We start from the raw sequence: 16,011 nt of genomic DNA, 5'->3' as shown, positions 1-16,011 counted from the left end.
TGGTTTCTTCTTGTTTCATTTTTTCCTCTCTTCCCCTATGATCCTCTGTCTTGTTTCTCAAATTCCTCATAACAGTGAGATCATATGATAATTGTCTTTACCTGACTGACTTATTTCACTTAACATAATACCCTCTAGTTCTATCCACGTCGTTGCAAATGGCAAGATTTCATATTTTTTGATGGCTGAGTAATATCCCATCATATATATATACCACATCTTTATCCATTCATCTGTTGATGGACATCTGGGCTCTTTCCGTAGTATGGCTACTGTGGGGACATTGCTGCTATGAACATAGGGGAGCCCCTACACATCACTACCTTTGTATCTTTGAGGTAAATACCCAATAGTGTAATTGCTAGGTCATAGGGTAGCTATATTTTCAACTTTTTGAGGAATCTCCATGCTTTTTTCCAGAGTGGCTGCCACCTCACACCAGTCAGAATGGCTAAAATTAACAAGTCAGGATACAACAGATATTGGTGAGGATGCAGAGAAAGGGGAACCCTCACACCTCCCTTCTACTAACTTCTTTCGCCAATTGTCAAAAGGTTAAATCAGAAGGAGTAGAAACCAGAACAAATTCATCAACATTTCCCTCTAAAAATCATCAGGCCAGGAGGTCAAAGTTTATAGAAGAATTATGGAAGTTCCTAGAACTAACTGATGGAGAACACAAAGACTGAATCTGAGTGCCCTGGAGTCCCACTTGTAGGTAATTTTACAACTCGCGACCAACCACATGTAATTTTTACAGCACAGTTTTGATCAATTCCATCTCTACTGTTGAGGGACTGATAATCTTCTGGGGATTTAAATTTAAATTTATGGTAGAGCACTATTGAGAGGGAATTAATGCAACACAATGCAACATAACATATGCCACCCAGGTATCAATTCTTTGCCAAATATTCTCTGCCTGGTGTCACCTAATTCACAGCCTGCAAGTGATAGATTGGGTGACCCTTACTTTTTGTTTTGGTTGTGGGGCACTGTGTGTGTGTGTGTGTGTGTAACTGTGCTTTGAGGGTACTGTGTGGAATGGAAGGATAAATCTCTGCGTCCTACATCTAGATTCAGCTCAGGTTGAGCAGAACAACTGCTTTGTTGTCAGCACAGGCTGTAGCTGGAAGATAATCTATGTGTTCACGAAACTGCGCTATTGCTTTTATCAGTGGGTTGTCATTTTTAAAGTTAAATCCGAGACAATGTAGTATTATGTCCTTTCTTTTCTGCCAGTCTTCTCTTTTGGCTTTTTCATATAGTTTAATGTAATAGAACAGGCAACGAGCTGAGACACACGGCTATGTTTTCTATGCCGAGCTTGTCATAAAATGTCGTAAGTGACATAGGAACGATCAAGCAGCATTTAAATGCCTTCGCATAGGGTGGAAATTTTTTCCCCACAAATCATGACTCCTCATGTAAGCATCCCTCTGGTCTTTCAGAACTGCTGACCTCCTGCATCATGACATCACTATTCACCTGCTACAGAGGACAGCTAGCAGCCATATTGCAGTGGGATCATAAATTTTGTTTTTCTACCATTTTTTCCTAGTGCTTTGTTCAATAAATTAGAGTTACTAAAATATATAATTATTTTTATTTTTAAGATTTTTTATTTATTTATTTGACAGAGAGAGACACAGCGAGAGATGGAACACAAGCAGGGGGAGTGGGAGAGGGAGAAGTAGGCTTTCTGCAGAGCAGGGAGCCCGATGCGGGGCTCGATCCCGGGACCCTGGGATCATGACCTGAGCCGAAGGCAGACGCTTAACGACTGAGCCACCCAGGCGCCCTATAATTATTTTTATATCTCTCTAAATGCATTAGAGTCACTGAAATTTTTTTTGGCACAATGGTCATGTCAAGTATTCTTAGAAGAGTTTTTATACAGTTTCACAAAACCTCATTGTTTATTGTTTTCCAGTAAATATAAATTTTGAATCATCATGCATATTGCTCCCATTTAAAAAAAAATTAAATAAAATGGAGGATGATAGCCCAGAAATGGTAAATAGCATTTAGCTGTGGGAAGAGCTTGAGTGATGACGGTTAGTGAGCCGAGGACAGCCCAGAGAAGTAAAGGAGAGAATGTGGAACATAAGGAAATGAGTCGTGTCTTAAGTCCCCTCACATTTCCATGATAGCTTTGCTTTTAGTAAAATACTTCTCCTGTTTGCATTTCCTTGGTGGTGATTTTTGTGTGTGTGTGTTTATATGCCAAGAAACTGCTAGCATCATTGTAGATGTTGGGATATTTGGGGTGAAATTCAATATAGCTATTTCAGTTTTTCTGCATTTGACTAGATGTCCCTCCATTTGTTTGATGGTTTTGTGTGTATATGTATTTGACCAATGGACATTTCCGAAGCTTGTGCTTAGGTAGTGTGAGTCATGAATTGGAAATTAAAATACCATTCAAGATAAAACAGAAAGGAGCTCAGAGACACAGGAAGCAAACTGTGGGTTACCAAAGTGGGGAGTGTTGGGGGAGCAGATGAAATAGGTGAAGGGAATTGAGAGTTACACACTTCCAGTTATGAAATAAACAAGTCACAGGGATGTAACATATAGCATAGGGAATATAGCCAATAATATTGTAATAACTGTGTGGTGACAGAGAGTGACTAGACTTACTGTGGAAATCAATTCATAATGTATAAAAATATCAAATCACTATCATGTACACCTGGAGCTAATAGGTTTCTGTATGTCCATTATAATTCAATTAAAAATATACAAATATTCCCTTAATAAACATTTACAGAATGATTTCTTTCTGGTTGTTATCTTAAAATTATTGACTTTGTACGATGTATGGGAAAGCAATTTAAAGACTTTATTGTCTAAAGTACATTTATGTATTATTTCCTTAACCCTGATTTCCCCACTGTCTTAGGCTGGGTTCCCTGGAGAAAGACCTCATACTTCGATGTGTGTGTAGGTGGTGTAGCGGGACATGCTATGAAGGATTGAGGGAAGCTGAAAGGGTATAAGGAGAAGTTGAATTCTGGTACAGTGGCAACAGAACTTAGTGTCACAGGGAGTTTTGGAGCTGGATGGACCTTCAGAGTTTTATCAGTTGGGCAGTGGTACTTTCATGTCTAGCAGTAGTTGGATATAGACTGCCCGTGGGGATAAGGTGTGATCATGGGCTAGGCAGCTCCCTCTGTTTGATGGCAATTCCTGGGAGGAGACGTGGCTGTGAACTGCAAGAAGCCAGTACTCATGGCACCTGGGGGAATATGCAACTTGTCCTACAGGGAGGACCTGGGTAGCCTGTCCCAACATTCAGTACACCCACTGAAGACCCCAGACACAGTATTGTTCCTTTTGGAGGACTTCTATTAAATCTTGTGGACATTTGAAGCTGAAAACATTTAACTGAAAAATTCTATCGCATTGTGTATTTCAAAGTCAATTCTTTTAAAAATGTGATCTGAGGCTCCTATAGAATTAGCGGTGGCTGTAAGTTCTGATTTTTTATTTTCCTCTTGACTGGACTTCTTGAGTTGGTCATGGCTCCTTGAGAAATGCTTGAGGTGCTGAAAATTGTTTCTAGTTACTTTGGATGAAATGGCGTCTAATGTTTTCTAGAAAATGCCATGATATAGGCATTCATTAGAATGAAATAATTCAGTAATAATCCTGGTAAATCTAGGAGTATGTTTAAGAAATCAGTTTTGAACTAATTTTATTTGGTTTGAGTAACAGACAAATTTCTGGTCATTTAACACACTTGTTTTGGATATCTACTGCATGCCAGGAACTATGGGAGAAATTGTTGTATACAAGCTATCTGTGATCATGACAGATTTATGTCACCAATCCTGGTGGCCCAGAGAAAGATGGGATTGTGCCATATTTAGTTACAAGCTAAGTTCAGAAGAGGGATAGATAAGCCAGTTCATTTGAGATCAGTAAGAAGATCTTTTGGGAAATATGGCCTTTGAATAATAGAGATGAACTGAATGTTTGGAGTTGGGGGGAAGTCAGTCTTTCTAGATTTGGGAAAGAATTGGAATTAAAGGTGACAATAGAGGTCTGGGAATTTCAGATCCTCTGGACCTTAGAATATTTAAGGAAGTAAGTAATAGATAAGGGAAGGAATGCCAGATCACTGAGGACCTCCAATGCTGGGCTATGAATTCAGAATTTTTAATGGACAACTGGGAGCTATTGACAACTTATAACCTGAGGAGTGAATAGAATTCTCTTGGATTAATTCAACATGGCTATGTCTGTTTTTCCCAATAATACTTAGTTACTGGAGACCCAGAACTCTTAATTTCAAACCACTCAACTACCATTTGTTATTCACTATGATTTTAGTGTCTCAAGATCAATTTCTAATATAGTTTATGGGGCTATACAAAAAACAAAAGAACACTTATGTTTCTTATTTAAATACCTTCTGAATAATTTTGTAAAGCAATACCACTGGCATTTGAAACTCAACATGTCCCAAACTACTACCCATAATTCTCATATATATATATGAGCACAAGCACACACACACATACACATGCACGCTCACACACACTCACACTCACGCATACACACGCCTTCCCATTGTGCTGGTTCTCAAGAGAATGATGTATTGGAGAACAATGTGACATTAAGAAAGCCTACCAGTAAGCAACTCCAGTGTAGAAGTTGTAAGATACGTGTATGTGCGCACGCACACGCACGCGCAGGGGTAGGGGAAGGGAGGGAGAGAAGGAGGGAGGTTGTGTGGAGGCATCTGCTTTTTTGTTTCTTGAGAAAACACTAAAATGGCGTTTTTTTTTGCCAATACAAGTCTCAAAGTGAGACAAAGAAGAGCAAAATTTCTCTACACAATAAAGGTCATCATCTTTAGCTGGGAATATTATTAGGCTTTTAATCATTCTTCTCCCAAGGGACAAGGTATTTGGGAATTTGATACAATAAGCCCTCGTGGGTAATGGATAAAGACCTGTGGACTGCATGGATGAACAGCCCAGGAGAGTAGGTATGGTGAGGGATCACCATTTCTTAATTGAGGAAGGTGTGGCATAGATAAGTAACTTTCCAAGAACATTCAACTGGGAAGTGACAGGTCCAGTACTTAGTTGGTCTGAGCCCCCCAGCCCATGCTCATAACCACCCTGCCATTCCATGTCTGACAGTGAAGCAGGAGGGGTCAGTAGAGCTTCCGTAAGCAGTGGTCCTCTGGCAGATGTGACAAGTGAAAGAGGACTGGACTTTGTGCAGTTAGGCACCATGGGAGCTTCTGACATTGTATTTGACAATTAAATGAAGAAATGATCCTGGAAGAATGGGACACTTGGCACCCCAGGATCACCCAGGCCAGAGGACCAATGTCATATTTACCATTTTGTTCACCTCTCATGGGCAGTCACGCATCAAGCAAATCCATTTGTACGCCCTGTCTCACCCAGCCTCCTCCTTGTTCCATAGCCAAACTGTAAACATGGTGCACCAGGATGGCTTTGATGACACACTACGTGTCTATCTCCAGCCTCATCTGAAGTGTAAACACTTGTCAGAGCAACCCACTTTCCGACCTTGCTCAAGTTCATGCCACACACACACCCATTGAATCATCTTCTTTGCTAAGTTTCTTCAAAGTAATTTCAAATTTTTAATCATGCTTTCCTTCCTGGCTTGTTAGAGGAACAGGAGTTCTTTCTTTCTATGCATTTCTTCTAAACCTGTCTCTTTATCGTCATCATCATCTATCGTAAACTAAACTAAAATCCTTATATGAGGAAGGTGGCTGCTAAACCACATGTCTATCATTTCTCATTTTTATAATTCTTTTTTGACAAAATTTCTGTCTTTTCATATTAGATTTAGACTTTTACTTCGGTCTACTAAAATGTTTGATAATCTTGATTTTGTTATGCAATAAACTCACTGCCCCACTCAGCTCTGAGTTATTTGATAAGAATTATATTTGAACATCCATTCAAATTATCTAACAAAAATGCCAGAGTTCTGGGGGAGGTGGACTAGGAGCTGGAGGGAGAACCGATATGTACAGGATGGTGGTGAGGATGGTTAGAAAAATACTTTAGGGACTACCTCTCTCTCCCCATTAACATTCTCTGTCCCTCCTTTCTCATATGTAGATGAGAGAGTTTGATAGTACCTACTTTATAGGTATTGTGGACATTAAGTGAAATGATGCAGGTAAATATTACATGTTTACTATTTTTATCTTTGATCTTACTATTACAAATCTGGTCTTTGATATTTAGTACAAACAACACAGAAAGTCTGGCACACAGGAAAATCATGATTATGGCAGGAAAGATTTATCTAGACAGTTTATAGGAGTCTAGTTTGGCTTTATTACAGTGTGATTTATATCACTTGCACAGCCAACAGAAATCACTCCTCCCTAGCCCCCCACCCCTGCTAGCTTGCTAGGCATGCAAAGTCAAAGAACACAAAAAAGAAAGTGGCTACTAGACTTTTGCAAACCTTCTGTGTTACTTGAATTTATAGTTTCCCTTTGACAAACCTAGCTAATTTGTCAAATCATCTGAATCACATTTCTCTGAGGTCAGTGTTATGTTTCCATTTGCAACGTTTGCTTATTCCACGGACTATTTCTGTCAATATTGTCATTTTGAATTCTGATTAAGTGTGCAGCAGAAAACATGACTGCAGTGTGAATACCTTCATTTCACAACCACATTAGAGTCCTTCGCTTTATTTAGCAGAGGGAGGTAAATTACTTTGTTACTTAAATACTAATATAAGCACCTAGTTATGTGTTCAAGTTACTGTAGAAGAAGAAAACCTACAAGGAAAGATAACATAACAGGCATCTTGGAGATTGTTTTAGAGATTTTCATATTTCCATATTAATATGTCCTATTGATATCATTTTAAACTAATATACAAGTTCCAGGTTTATGGTGTATATAGACATGCAGAATTAGAGTGGAAAATGAATTTCTCCTTCAGTATAGCAGCTAAAGAAAAACACTGTCTTCTCCTTGCTGTATTCTAATTTACTCTAGCAGCGTTCCAACAAATTAATAGGTTAGATAATCCAATCATATACAACATGCAAGGGAAAATATGTACCATGAATAAAAGTATCTACCATTTATTGTCTATATATCAGATGCACATGGTCTTTCTATATATGTATTCTCAATAACACAAGAAAACTTTTATTATTTTTGTTTAAAAGTGAGAAAATTATGGCTCATGGGCTATTAGTAATTTGCCCAAAGTCACAACTCAAAGATTTAAGATGTTTATCTGAGTTTAAAACTTGCATATTATCCATTAAAACATGATACTTTTTTTTTTTTTCAGAGAGGGAAAGAGACGGGTGGGGGGAGGAGCAGAGAGAGAATCTCAAGCAGGCTTCACACCCAGGGCTGAGCCCTACACGGGACTTGATCTCATGACCCTGAGATCATGACCTGAGCTGAAATCAAGAGTCGGACACTTAACTGACTGAGCCACCCAGGTGCCCCAAAATGTGATACTTCTAATTTTTTTTTCAACCTTCTCGAACACAGTTTATTAGGATGTAGCTAAAAATTTCCTAAATTTTATAACTTTCTGACTTTTACCAGTGGTAATAGGAATTGGAAGCAGTATAAAAATAGGAAGTGGGGGGTGGGGTGGCGCCTGGATGGCTCAGTCAGTTAAGCATCTGATTCTTGGTTTCTGCTCAGGTCATGATCTCAGGGTCATGAGATCAAGCCCTGCCTCAGGCTCTGTGCTGAGTGGGGAGTCTGCTTGTCCCTCTCCCTCCATACCTCCCTACCTCTCTCTCCCTCTCTCATAAATAAATAAACAAACAAATAAATAAATATCTTTAAAAAATAGGAGGTGGGGCTGATTAACAAATTGGATTTGCCAAGAAGCCACCTTCTATAAAACAACCACATGTGGCATAAAATATATTTCACTGTTTTGCTGGGCCTCAGATGTAAGTAAGATGACAAAGGGGCTAACAATCAAAACGGGAGGTTGATGCTTGATGAGCAGTAAGCTTTAAATCAGGTTTTCCTGGTGGTAAATAACTGACAGCTTTCTAATCAGGAGACTAAGCACGGGATTACCTACAGAATGGGGGAACCGAACCTGAGCCTCCAGAAATGGACTCGGAAGGGTAATATAATAGACCCAGTCTATTGCAAAACCAGGCTTCAAAAGGAAACAGAAGTAAATCCCCACTGGAAGAAAGCATCATAACTTTCATCTTGCAGGTTTTCCATAGATTAAGATGTATGGCTTCCAAATAATCATCATACACACAAGGAAATAAAGTACCATGAATGAAAGCCAGCAGAAACAAAAACAAAAACAAAAACAAAAAACCAAACATAGATCTCCAATGAATTTAGGCTTTTTAATTTTCAGATAGAAATAAAAGATTTACAAGAAAGAGTATAAGAAAATGATCAAAACCGATAGTTGACAGATTGGAAAAACACAAAATAGAACTTCTATCTTAAAACATATTACAAAACAAAAACTGAGATAAGATGTAACTGGAGAGATAATTAGCAAACTGAGAAACAGATGTGCAGAAGTAGCCCAAAACACAACACAGAAGTAGGAGATGAAAACCATGACAGATTAAGATAGATGGAGGATAGAATAGAGGTTATAATGGATGCTCAATTGAATTCCCAGAAGTACAGTGTGGGGAGAATAGAAGAAAGGCAACATATGCAGAGATACTCTGTGTTAATCATTCTAGCCCATGCTGCAATGAGGCAACCTGCACATCTCAGTGGTTTAATACAACAGAAGTTGGCATTAGTCAAGGTGATGCTCGTCATCTGTTCTTCATTCAGGGAGTCAGCAATCTAAACTGTTTTGATCTTGAATCTCTCTGCCACCTTGACCCAAAGTCTCCATGTTTGCTGTGGAGGGGAAGAAGGGAGAGGATAACTACATAGGCCTTGTCACTGTCTCAACCTGGAGCGATACCCATCCCTTCCACTTACTTATCCTGAACAAAACAGTCCCAAGGCCCCTACAAAATTGTAACAATTAGACTGAAAACAGATTTCTCAATAGCAACAATAGAAGTGGGCAGGAAATAATACATTTGAAGGGCTAGGAGAAAACTACTTTCAACTTTTGTGTTCCTGAGAAAAAATCAAGAGGGAAGACAGACTAAATATATTTTCAGATGAAATACATACCTTACTTATATACAAAGAGGTTACCATAAATAAGCCTACATCAAGGGACTTGCTGAAGTACTTATGTGAGATAATAAATGATCTCAGAAGAAAGGTCCATGATTCTGGAAGAAGTAGTGAAAGAAAGAAATTGATGAATATGTAGTTAAATCCAAACCAATATTTTTAAATAAAATAATATCTAACTTGGGGAATTTGGAAAAAGAACAGCACTAAATGATTGAACCGAAAAGCGCATGTAAAATGGAGAAGATTGATTTGAATGTGGTGTTAAATATTTTCTTACATTGTTTGGGGGTGAGAATTATATTAGCTTCAGACATTCAATTGGAATGTATCATGAGCTTCTATAATTAACAAAAAATAGAGTGGATATAGTTTTCAAATGTGTAGAAAAAAAGAATGGTTTAAAAATAATAAAGCAACATAAAAATTCTAAATGGCTTGAAAGGAGAACAAATGGAAAGCTCAAGAAAAAATATAAGGCATTGATTCGATAACCCCTCTGACCCATCATAATCCCAACTGGGGATTCATAAATACTCATGAAAACAGACAAATAGTAAAGGGATGGAAATAGCACATCAGTCTTAAATGCTAATTAAAAGAAACGTGGAGAGCAATATGAAGTTCAGACAAGACTGACTTTAAGATAAAAGGCAATTTTAGATATTGTAAATGTTATTGCATAATGCTAAAATTTTGAATTGAATCAGGAAGTTTACATAGTATAAATATGTATGCATCTAAAATCACATAAAAGTATAGATATAAAACCAAAGTGCTTTGAAAACAATAATAAAATAGTTCAACCCCCATCGAGTTTAAGAATAAAAGAGAAAAAGTACAGATATTACAACTGAAAAATGAGCATGACCACAGGCAGTAGAGTGTGAAAAAATAAAGGCAAACAACCTTATGCCAACAAAGTCTGTTTTGGCAAATTACTCGGAAAAAATACCACTTACCAGTGGTTATTCAAAAAGAAATAGACTAATAAGTGAACAAGTGCAGATGAAGATGTGGAGGAAAAGCCACTGGGGTGCGCTATTGGTAGGAATGAAACTGGAGCAGCCGCTGTGGAAAACAGGGTGGAGGTCCCCCAGTAAACCAAAAATAGAACTACCATGGGATCCTGCATTTCTACTTCCGCATATATATCTGAAAGAAATGAGATCACTGTATCACTGTCTTGAAGAGGTGTCTGCACCCCCTTATTCATTAGAGTATCGTTATAGCAGCCAAGATGCGGAGACAACCTAAGTGTCTGTTGATGGATGAAGAAGGACACACACACACACACAAGAATCCCGCCATTTGCAACAACATGGATGGAACTTGGGGATATGATGTTAAGTGACGTAAGTCAGACATAGACAAATACTGTATGATCTCATTTGCATGTAGAATATAAAAAACCAACTAGGTCACATGATTTTATAGACAAATTCTAGCAAACTTTCATGAAACAGATAAATCTAATCCTCAGCAAAACATTTCAGAGAAAAGAAAAAAGTTTATAGTCTCCTATTCATTTTAATAGATGACTTTAACATTTATAACAAAATACACAGAGTGTGACAAATGGAAATCACAAGCTAATCTTACTCATTAATATAGATCAACATTCTAAACAGAGTATTAGCAATTCTGGCCATATAAACATAATTCATTATGCATAAAGTCGGCTTATTCTGAGAATAACTTGATTCAACACTAAAATTGTTTAAAGAAAAGAAATATGATTATCTCAAGGCATGCAGCAAAGTGTCTTTATAAAATTCAATTTCTGTTTATGACCGAAAACCTTATAACAAATACCTGTTCTTAATATATGAAATGTCAGAAGCATTCTTGCTGTCACTGCTTCTGGTCAACATTGTACTAGAGTTATTAGAGGTACTATACCAGCTGGTGAGGTAAAACAATAAAAACAAAGGTATAAGCAAGAATTGGAGAGAACTGAACAATTATCTCATAAATCAAAATATGATCATCCTGGGGTGACTGGCTGGCTTAGGAGAGCATATGACTCTCGATTTCAGAATCTTGAGTTCAAACCCCACGTTGGGCATAAAGCTTATTTAAAAAAAATATAGGGGTCCCTGGGTGGGCTCAATCAGTTAAGCATCTACCTTTGGCTCAGGTCATGAACTCAGGGTCCTGGGATCAAGCCCCACACCGGGCTCTCTGCTCAGGGGGAGCCAGCTTCATCCTCTCCCTCTGCCTGACGCTCCCCCCTGCTTGTGCGCTCTTTCTCTCTCTCTCTCTCTCTCTCGCTCTGTCAAATAAATAAATAAATAAATAAATAAATAAATAAATAAATAAATAAATAAATAAAATATAAACTGAAATTTTAAAAAATATGATCATCTGCATAGAAACCCCCAAACCTCTACAGACAGATCATTAGAAATTTTAAGAGGGAGACAAATTAGTTGCCTTTAAGATCAATATACTTAAGTCAATTTTCTATCTCATCAATAATGAGATAGAAAAAGTAATTTTAAAAATATATCATTTAAAATTGCAATAAAAGCCATCAGGTTCTAGGAATAATTTTAGGAAAAGAGAAGCAAGACTTTTGTTTCATTTTTTTCCCATATTTTCTTTTTTTTAATTTTGCTTTTTTGGATCTAAATTCAATTAATAAACATATAGTGTATTATGTAATACTCAGTGCTCATTACATCAGGTGCTCTCCTTAATGTCTATCACCCAGTTACCCCATCCCCCCACCTCTCTCCCTTCCAGCAACCCTGTTTGTTTCCTATGATTAAGAGTCTCTTATGGTTTGTCTCCCTCTCTGATTTCATCTTCTTTTATTTTCTTCTCTCTTCCCCTATGATCCTATATTTTGTTTATTAAATTCCACATATGAGTGAGATCATATGATAATTGTGCTTCTCTGATTGACTTATTTCGCGGAGCATAATACCCTCTAGTTCTGTCCATGTCATTGCAAATGGCAAGATTTTTAGTCCTGGAACTTAAAAGTTTTGTTGAATGACTCTAAAGGGCTTTTAAAAATCCAGTTATTCTACCTTAATGAATGGGGGAATTGTCTTGTGGCACTTTTGATTGTTTTGGTCAATTGTGTTATCCCAGATAATTCTCTATTTTCTATAGGTTTTTAAATTTATTTGCCCTGAGCTATGGAAAGTAACATCTTCATTTCTTAAAATTTCCTCACTGAAAAATAATCAGTATTCACATTTTAGTATATTTCTGATCTTTTTTGAAGCATACCTTGCAGTCGTCATTTAGTGTATCTTACACTGGTAGGAAATTGCCTCGAAGAGTCTGTTTAGGAGTTCAGGTACATCCTTCTCCCTTGCAACTTCAGTCTTCTATGTGTATCCCACCTTCTGGCCATATCCAGACCACTGGAAAATACCTTGCCACAAGATTAGTGATACACTTGGTAAAATCTTTAAAAGCAAACTCTTTCCAGCCAGTGAAATACTGAAAAATCATCTTTCACTAAACCAACACTTAGCAGAGTTTGCTCATTAGTCCTTAGATTATGCTTTCACTAAATTTTTCCCTCATGGGCAATTGAAAGGAGAACGGAAAGGAAATCATGAACCAGTTTAAATAAATGCAGAGCAGCGATTCTTTGCTGAAAATAAAGGTATTTTTCTTTAAATGAAGGTGAATGTCAAGTTTAAGACTGACTTCTTAAAAGGCAATCTGGAAGAAGCCCTTTTATATTATGGTTACAATGAACAGATTTGAGGGTTTTTCTACCAAAAGGCAATGTCTCAAAATTAGGGTGGGCAGATCCATCAGAATGTAGACTGCTAAATTTACCGAAAGAAAACTTCTCTTCTCCAAAGTACACATGTTCCAGTGCTCAAGGAAGCAATACTTCCCTAATGCAAGCATATCTTTCACACTGAAAACAACTTTATAATTTTTATCTTTCTTTTATGAACTTGGACAAATTAAATCAGAAAAGAAAATAATTATCCACAACAGGCATCCCTTATTCTTAAAACTGCATATGCCCTACTTTAAGGCAGGGCTGCTAGCCAGAGGTGAAGGTTGTCACCCATTTCTTGGTCATAAATGAAAATACCCAGCATGACTGCATGGAAGCTTCTGTTTGGCCGCTGGACATTGGAGAGCATTTCCCTGGTGTCCGCGGCCCTGGTGCATAATGATACAGCATCACTGATGTGTGCACCAGCAACCCTTTTGCTTTAATGTCTAAACAGCACTGAATGGGCTTAGTGATGCCTACCACAGGCCAAGAGGGTAATTAAGAATGTGTATATGGAAATTAGGTAGTAATCATACTAATGATAATATCTATTGAATGACAGATTTCTCTCTGCCAGGTAGTCTGCTAAACATTTTGTTTGGACTATCCCATTTAATCTTTGTAAATCCCTTAGGAAGTAAATATGGTGATCCCTCTTCTACATATGACAAAAATTGAAGCTTCCAGGGACAGAATAACTTGGCCTGGGTCATACAGCTAGTCCCTGGCAGAGGATTCAAAAGCATCTCTGACTCTGAAGCCTGTCTTCCAACCACTATGCAGCCATGATATTTAAAATACACACATAGGCAAACAGAAAAACATGGCAGGAAACCAGAATGAGAAAATATCAAAGACATTTTTCATAGACTTAATACCGGACTGTATGGTGTAAATCTAGACACATGATTTTACTGAGGTGGCTATTTCTCTCTCTTTCCTGTCAGTCTGTAATCTATCCATCTATTTATATCTATCAGCCCTTTATGACCTACCTCTCATCTATCAATCACCTCCCTCCCTACCTATCAGCACAGTGATTGGATCAATCATGGGCACATGGACCAAGCAGAGCCAGGTAGAGTCCTTTTGACAGGACTGATGTGGACACAGGGGGAAAAAGCATCCTGATCCTTTGAGAGTGTATGTGCTAATCTGGAACTGCCCTGAGTCATCTTAGCAGCTCGGAGAGAAGGCTTGCTTACTCCTGAGGCCAACAGAGACCCGATAATGGGCTAAAGGAGTGGGTCACGTGATGTTCGAGTCCTGAGAGCCAACGGCGTTAGGAGCTAGGAGCATATATGATGTCTCTTAGATATCTCAGTAAGATGAGCTGAAAATACCTTTTTTCCCTCCTTAAAGTTTAGTTTGAGTTGGGTTTCTGTTTTCTCAAAACAAACACAGAAGTGCTGACTCATTTCCATTTAAACTGGGTACTTTTACATGTTGCTGAAGATTTCGTACTCTTTTTTTTTTTTTTTAATCTCTGTTTTTGTGTGCTGTGACTGCTTTCTGCATTGCCAATTCCTGATCTTCCTTCTGGCAAAGATGAGTAACGTGGAGTATCCATGAGTAAAGAATTTTGGGGCCTCTAACGCGAGTTAATGTATACGCTAAGCTACAGGTGGTATGTCCAGGTGATAGTCTGTATGTGTGCTGGAGAACACAGAAGAAATACCATAAAATCAACTACTTATTAGCCCAGATGTCATGCCACGAGGATTTCCAGCATTAAACTCTGAAATATAAATCATTTCAGAGAATTCAGTCAAAACATGTTTGAGCCTGCTCTAGCTACCTGTCACCGTATAAGATTTAATTCCTCCAGGCTGCCGTAATGGTATTTCATAAATACCTGTTCCAGAATGCCCTAGAGTTACACTATTCTTTGTATGATACTCACCCAAGGAATCAGACTCTGATATACAATATAAATCTTTCATAAATTAACTAATAGCTTACTAAGCGTCTCTATCAGGATTTCAATAAATTTGAACATTTTAGTGGCCAATTCAATATAGTTTTCACTGCTTTATTAATAATATTTTTCTAATGATTTATATATGTCTATACTAGTGGAATGAAAAGTATGTCCCTCCTATAGGCTTTCTGTAGTATTACAGGAGGTGTATAATGTTAGACAAACATTAGAAAAATAACTGAAAATATCATGTATAGTACTTGACACTGAAAATTTTTCTTGGATGCAAGTAGGGTGAATTAAGAAAAGAGTGTTTTGGAGGAGGGAAATTTTTTCATAAGTCAGATTAGGAAATACAAGTTTTGGTTTTGAAGAAATGTTGGCTCAATTTACTTTAAAATCTGGTAAGGTTTCTATGTAAGGAAGGAATACTTTCTTCATGGAAAAAGTCAAAGAGGATTAATTATTGGTGAAATTTAGGAATCAAACTCGCAAACTCTCAATCTTGGTTACTTAGGAAAATTATTTAAAGATTGTGTCCAAAGTGCTTCCAAATTGCTTGAGCGATTTGAAAGTTGAAAGTAATTTCAATAAAAGTCATTTTGTGGGACATTTCTGAAAAATTCGTTGGAGAACAATAAAGATAAGATGAAAATGCAAGTCAGGCAGAAGGGCATATGGAATTCAGAGAAGATAAAGAAATTGTTCTGGGAAAATCCTTCAGCTTTTAATCTCACCGGGTTTCAATTCACAGACGTGGGTAGAAGCTCCCCTCCTCAGAGGAGCGGAATGAATTTCCTTTTCTCAAGCGGAGGAAAAGACACCAGAGATTTCAAATCCAAAGCAATATTAAGGAATACCATTTGATATGTAAGATGGTGTAATTTCATATATGGTTTTTATGTTACATAACTCTTAGTTTCTAGAATATAAGAATTAAGACCCCTTTTCTAATGAGCCACACATATTTGTCCTTTTATTGTTTTTTTTTGGGGGGGGGGCTTTGCTGTTTGGAGTTAGAGACAACTAAATAAATCAAGAAGTAAAGTTTGTATTAAATAGCCTAGTCAGGTATGCCCTACCACCTAGCTTCCCACTGACATTTCCATTACCCGAAATGTATAAAGTGAAGAGTTTCTGAGCTT

This window comes from Neomonachus schauinslandi, chromosome 11, assembly GCF_002201575.2.
Source record: "Neomonachus schauinslandi chromosome 11, ASM220157v2, whole genome shotgun sequence".
In the NCBI taxonomy this organism is placed as follows: domain Eukaryota; kingdom Metazoa; phylum Chordata; class Mammalia; order Carnivora; family Phocidae; genus Neomonachus; species Neomonachus schauinslandi.
This window is presented reverse-complemented; position numbering follows the sequence as displayed.